The 6,253-nt window shown below is 40.2% G+C and overlaps 1 protein-coding gene across 7 annotated transcripts in view; it reads left to right on the top strand.

The window, feature by feature from the left end:
* Positions 1 to 636: 636 nt before the first annotated feature.
* Positions 637 to 6,253, top strand: part of tnr (tenascin R (restrictin, janusin)) — a 178,180-nt gene continuing 172,563 nt past the window's right edge. For 5 of the 7 annotated variants that reach the window (XM_061797968.1, XM_061797973.1, XM_061797974.1 and 2 more), the window contains exons 1-2: positions 638 to 808; positions 1,537 to 2,135. The gene's annotated coding sequence lies outside the window, so the exon portion shown is untranslated. Of the gene's footprint in view, positions 809 to 1,536; positions 2,136 to 6,253 lie in introns of all 7 variants that reach the window. The other 2 variants (XM_061797969.1, XM_061797970.1) reach the window with 1 other exon arrangement.

Genomic DNA, 6,253 nt, shown 5'->3' with positions numbered 1-6,253 from the left:
AAGGACTAAATACAATCACTATGAAATCATAAGTACTTGATTCAAGATGATTGCAGCCATTAAATCTTCAAATGACACTAAAATGCAGGGATTCGAGTGTTATCGTCCACTTTGTGTTTGTATAGCCTATCATAAAAGATGTTGGGTTCAGTTTGGGGTGAGACGAGACATTTATAGAGTATCCTTGTCACTAGATATTTGTCACACTGTTTTTATTTATTATTTTTACTTTCAGCAGTTCCTGACCACATAATGCGGAGTGCTGTCACGCTGAGCTTTAATATCAACTTCCATGGAAAATGTCGGCTTTCTAACTTAATGCATGTCTGACATTGCTAGAAAACGGGAGCTGATCTTCATGCAATATGTAGTAGTGATCTTACAAACAAGTATCTATCTATCATCCAGCCACCCATCCATGAAGCCATCCATCTAAATTATTATAATATAATATCTTAATTATAAGAATATTGTAACTACTATGCACGAGAGAAATTTTATGTATTCAATAGCAATGGTTACTCACACATAAATTGGAAATCAAACAGTTTTAATTGCAGGTGCCTCGGTGTTGTTGTAATTCCCGATGTAGCCGCTAGGGGCAGCATCATCTTACGCACTGACTCTAATGTTACTTCCGGGTTACGTTGGTTTAATTGACTTGAATCCACCTGCTCGTGAGATCAATGATAAGTTTCTACATTAAATTATCTTTCATAATTACTATAAAGTCTCCACCACACCTAAGTAGTGTCCATCCACCGTTCATTCGTAGTACTGTTTTTCCTCATCAGGGTCGCCGCGATAGGTAACGTTTAATCGTGAAATATTTTCAATGTTGTGCTATTTTCTTTTCCTGTCTGTGTGTTAATTAATGCTGTTCATGTTAAAGTTATCGAAACATTCGGTGTCAACAGTGCTTAATTGAAGCCCAATTAACTAAAATTGATTTTCAATTCCAAACATTGTATCCTGAAGCAAATCAATATGATTGGTTTTGGTCTTTTATTTAGTTGCAAACTGAAATATTGTAATTGAACAATTTCGTGTCTCAAGCTTAGGATTTAGGCAATAACATATGCTCAATTAATTAAAATTATATATTCATTAAACATTTGGGTGGTTTGTATTAAAGTAAAGTTTAAGAGCTGACTTTGATCTATTGTCAATCAATGCAAATTTTTGTATTCATGCAGTGCTTATCATGAGCCAAATTCATTCCATAAAATTCCATATTTTATTTGTTGTTGGTGATTTATGGAGGCCTGGAAAAGATTAATGGCATTCGCATTCATTTCAACGGGGAAAGCTACAAGTGCTTTGAGTTACGAGCGTGGTCACGGATCAAATTACTCTCTTAAATCAAGGCACCACTCTATATGCAGACTTTTTGTGACATAATGCAAACTACGTGGCTCAAGAAAGGTTGGGAAGTACAAGTTTATTGAGTGCGATGACTATGATATAAGACGAAAATAAGTTTAATTTTTAAAAACATTTTTTCTTTTTCTATTTCTATTTGGTTCTTTTCTGCAGGTGTTGGTGCAGAGCCAAGTCCTGGGGCGGAACACCATCACTCCTGAGGCAAATTTTAAACGCTGAGCAGTTTGGAGAAAGAAGGCTGCCACTAGAGGCTGCACTCTGTGTGACACCAGTGCGCACATCAATGAAGAGAGATGGAGAAACTAGCTGAGAATACAATGAAGAACGTGATAAAATAAGATGGTGAGTTGGCATCCATCAGTCGGCCTCGGCGGGAGGGAGTGACAGAGTGAAGAGTTAAGTCGGAGTGAGCATCTGACAGGCTGAGAGAGAGGGAGCGAGAGAGGAAGAGAGAGAGGGAACAGTTGGGGGGCGTTTCAGCTTCCCAGTGAGAGAGCAAGTGGAGCAGGTTGCTCTGCTCGTCCTCACGTTCTCCACTGCAGCTGAGCGGATGAGATGAGAGGGCACATCTGAGCCCAGTGCAACCAGCGAGGACCAACACCACAACCACCAGAGGCGGCTGAGACCTCGACGAACACAGCTCCATATAAAATAGCAAGCGGTCCCGGACTTGTGTGAACCAGCCACGGTTTGAAAGAGAGCGAGGACAGGTAGACGGCCGCCTGAATTCGGAAGCTATCGGCAAGTGACGGGTGAGTGAAGTTGTCTGAAGTTGCTTTGTCCCTTATGTCTGTTTATATGTGTTGCCTTGTAAGCGATGCGAGGAAGCAACGGAGGAGGAACGACAGCTTTCTGGATGATGTTTAAGTTGCTGAACTGTAGTCACTTATCTTATTACACATTTTCATGAAAAAAGCTTATGAAAGAAATCAGGTAGCAGGCACGATCACACTAAACTCATGATACAGCGACTATTTTTATGAGGAAAAGCGGTTCGGACAATTGGTGGATGGATGGATGAGTATTTGTGGGTTCATTGTGTTTGGGGTTTATTTCATAGCAGCTGCTGTTGGGTTTTACTTGGTTTTAGAATTGCTTGGCAATGCTCTCAGGGGTTGCATAGGTATTTAGAATTTGCCATTGTTTCAGTTGATTACCATTTTCACGTTGTCAGGACACTTTGAGAGCCGGAAAAAAACAATTATGATTTTTTTTCTGTTTCATGTGTTCATGTGTGTGTATGCATGTTTATTGCTGTGTTGTAAAACGTTAGATTAGAATACATTAATACTGAAAGGTTTTTCCTAATATTTCAACCTTCTCTTGTAAGGTTTTTAAGTAAACCAAAAATTTAAATGTCGCACGCTCAGTACGGATGCAGGATCATGCATGCAAACTGCAGCCACAATGGCATATACAGTATATCTTTAAATTAATACCTCATGGACCATATCAATGAGAACTAAGTGTTACTGTCTTTACAAATCATATATTTTTTGATACAACTCTTGTGAAAGAAGGTGTGAAGGTGTACATATTATTGTAGCTGGTGAGCAGAGTTGTCCAAAATCACAAACATACTCAACTTGTGGGAATTCTTTCCATCTTTGCGTACTTTTAACGAAGTGAGGAAAGCAAATAATGAAATATCACAAATATTTTAAAGTGACACAATGCAATTAAAGCTGTCAAAATGAAGCTACCCTAAATGTTATTCCCCAGTGTGGGATATGGCAAGCGCAACATATAACAAGACTGCATGGTTATGTTATCAACCCTTTCTTCAGGGGGAAGCCAAGGCCAAAATATGAAACAAAACTCACCTACATTTCTCATTTGAAACAAAACAAAACCAAAATATATTCATTAACAGCTGACATGTCAGTTCATTAACTGAAAAGTGGTGTTTTTGTCGTAGATTAACAATTTATGCATCACCATCAGCACCTTTTTCTAGTTGCTATATGATGAAATGCTTAGCAAGAGAAGTCGGATGAAGCACCTCTCCTGCAGAGTTACAAATGTTCAAACTCATTAGGAAAAACACTTTCTGTGTCAGTTTACGTGCGCGCCGTTTCTCCCGCTAATCGCTGAATGAGTATCGCACGTCTCTGTCCAATTTGTAAACGCCTGCTGTCCCCGATATGTCTCGCCATCAATCTGAACGGGTATCCCGTTCTCTTTCCAGTCTCCCCTCCCTCCGCCAAAAACTGTCCAGTCGCCACCTCCCTCTCGTTCCCATCCGCACTGTCCTGTGAAGGTTATTGCCATCTATCGAGGTGCTCTAATTTGTCAAAGCCAAAAGAAACACATTGTCCGTGGTCACAGCAGGGGGGCAGACATAGGGATGTGGCTGGAAGTGGTGCGGATGTGAAAAGGGAAACAGAGTGATGGGAAAATTGAACTAGCTGTGGAAATGATAAAGTTCAGCTACACACACACACACACACACACGCAAAACAACAAAAAACACCAGTTCACTCTCTTTTGTAAAGAATACCCACAACTGAATTTGTCACTATTCTTTTCATACCTATTTGGCCTATTTGTTCGGATGCATCATTCTGTCTTGCAGAGTTTTATTTCCCCCCTCCCGAATGGCATCATCAAGCTGAGATGAATTGAGTACTACATATGTTAGAATCTCTCTATCATTTCACTCTTAAAGCCCTACAAGTCTAAAGTGGGGTACACACGTAGTGGTTCTTAACAGCTTAGCTGATTTTTAAAATGTGAGAGACCCTATGCTTGTTGCCTGAAAATCGGTCGGGGTGTACTCGAGATGATCAACACAGCACACCTCACACTTATCTCCACCGACAAGTCTGAGTCTCTTCCCTCAAAATAAATATCTGTCATAGTACCAAAACTGACCTGTGAGAGGCAGCATGGTTTCACGGTGCCTCCAGACTATCCGAAAATACAGCAAAGAAGAAAGTGTATAGTAAAAGACAAAATAGAAGAAACTAGGCAAACTGTTAGCTCATCTTGCAACTACATCGCGGTTGCAAACACATTTTTATTGTGGTGAATGACTGCTAAGACACGTTTACAAACATAACACAACCAGTTGATCCTGTCTTTGTGGAGTCCGACCGCAGCGCAAGCTTCAGGCCGCTTCCCAATTGGCTATCCACAGAATTCTGTGTTGGCCACACACAAAGATTTGCGATTGGAAATATTGAGCAGGCTTACTATTGACAACCCCGACCATTTTCCGAAAAAAAATCACTATTAACATACCCCGCACCACGGATCATTCCTCAGGATCATCTTTTAGAGATCTGATAAATGAGTCTTTGCTGACTTTTACTGGAAAGAGGGGCGGGGGTTGTTGAAATTCGGCCTGATTATCGGTATGTGTGTTGCCTGCTTAACTATCTCTAGATAGAAATCATAAAATGTGCATTGAGAGCAAAATGGGCCAATACAGGGTCTCCCAAAAGTCACCACATCCACTGAATCAAGCTTTTTGTTGATTCTTAGTTCCAGTGCTGGCTTTTCTTCAACCACTGCTCTAGGAGTTTGGTGCTTTCATTAGTGATGGTAGTAGCAGGCCTTCCGCTTCGTGATTTGTGAAGAACAAATCCTGTTTCGAGAAGCTTGCCATAGATTGCGGATATTTTACTACGTGTTGGAGGAGACGGCACAGAAGAACTTCTTGGCACGTGGCAATTTTGGAGTGCTGCTCCAATGTTAATTGGCAAGCCATGGGTAAGAGAATTAGGGGTGTCCCAATCCGATCTTTGAGATCGGAAATCGGTCCGATGTCAGCATAAAAACAAGGATCGGATCGGACTGGATCTAAAATCTCAGATTTTACCACTGTTATTCAAGCAGTCCCTTCCATGCTCCGCTCTAGCACTTCTTTCTAGCAGCGCCCGGACGGTGTGCAAAGCCCATGTGATCACAACAACATGATGCTAAGGTATAACAAAGTAACAAGGAGTAAGAGTGAATGTTGCGTGCTTAAAGTTGTGTATTGACACTCCAGTTGAAGTTCACTTGAATAGACATAAAATAATTACACCTACTGAATGTTCAAATACATCACAGACTTAGACAGTTTCTTTGTTTTTGTTCACAAAAAGGTAACACACAATGAATGAAAAACACAATTGACGAGCTAACGAAAATGAGCATCGAACACGCGGCACTTATATTGGTTAAAATAATGAATATTGGTACACAAATATTGGTATTAACACATACACAAAGGCAATATAACAGTACTCTCTGGCATATATTCTTCAAACTCTGAAAAACGAGTTATAATGACAATATTCGATCGTGACTTTCTTTGTTACTACAAGTGTGTGGCTCATTGTGTGCATCACTCTGCCTCACGGAGATCAAGACGTGCACAGCTGTTACTTTATGTAATCCATTGGTTAATTATAAATAGGTCAGTTTTTCTCATGCCTACTTTTGCTGATTATTGTTCTGTGTTTCAGTTAATGCCACATGATCAAGCCTTTTCTAACAGTCCATACAATAAAAAAAGTAAATTATGTATGATTATTGCTGAAATTGGATTGGGGCGATATCGGTACCGGCCAAATTCAAGGCTTTAACATCTGTATCGAGTCGGAAGTGAAGAAGTTGGATCGGGACATCCCTAAAAAAGAACGATACGCTTAAACAAACTGCAAAGCTTGAACTGTCAAATGCTGATGGCCTAAGATCTGGCCAGATGAAAAAACAAAAACAAAACTAACATGGCCAATGGAAGTGTAAAAGTGACTTCCTGGGACACTTTGTATATTTCCAGAAATTTGACGTGACATCACTGGCAATAACAACAGCGACAGTTCAATACAATACAGCTAAAGCGACTCAAAGTTGATGTAGAGGGAATGTGCACTGCAAA

The sequence above is a fragment of the Phyllopteryx taeniolatus genome, chromosome 14, assembly GCF_024500385.1.
Source record: "Phyllopteryx taeniolatus isolate TA_2022b chromosome 14, UOR_Ptae_1.2, whole genome shotgun sequence".
In the NCBI taxonomy this organism is placed as follows: Eukaryota; Metazoa; Chordata; class Actinopteri; order Syngnathiformes; family Syngnathidae; genus Phyllopteryx; species Phyllopteryx taeniolatus.
This window is presented reverse-complemented; position numbering and strand designations above follow the sequence as displayed.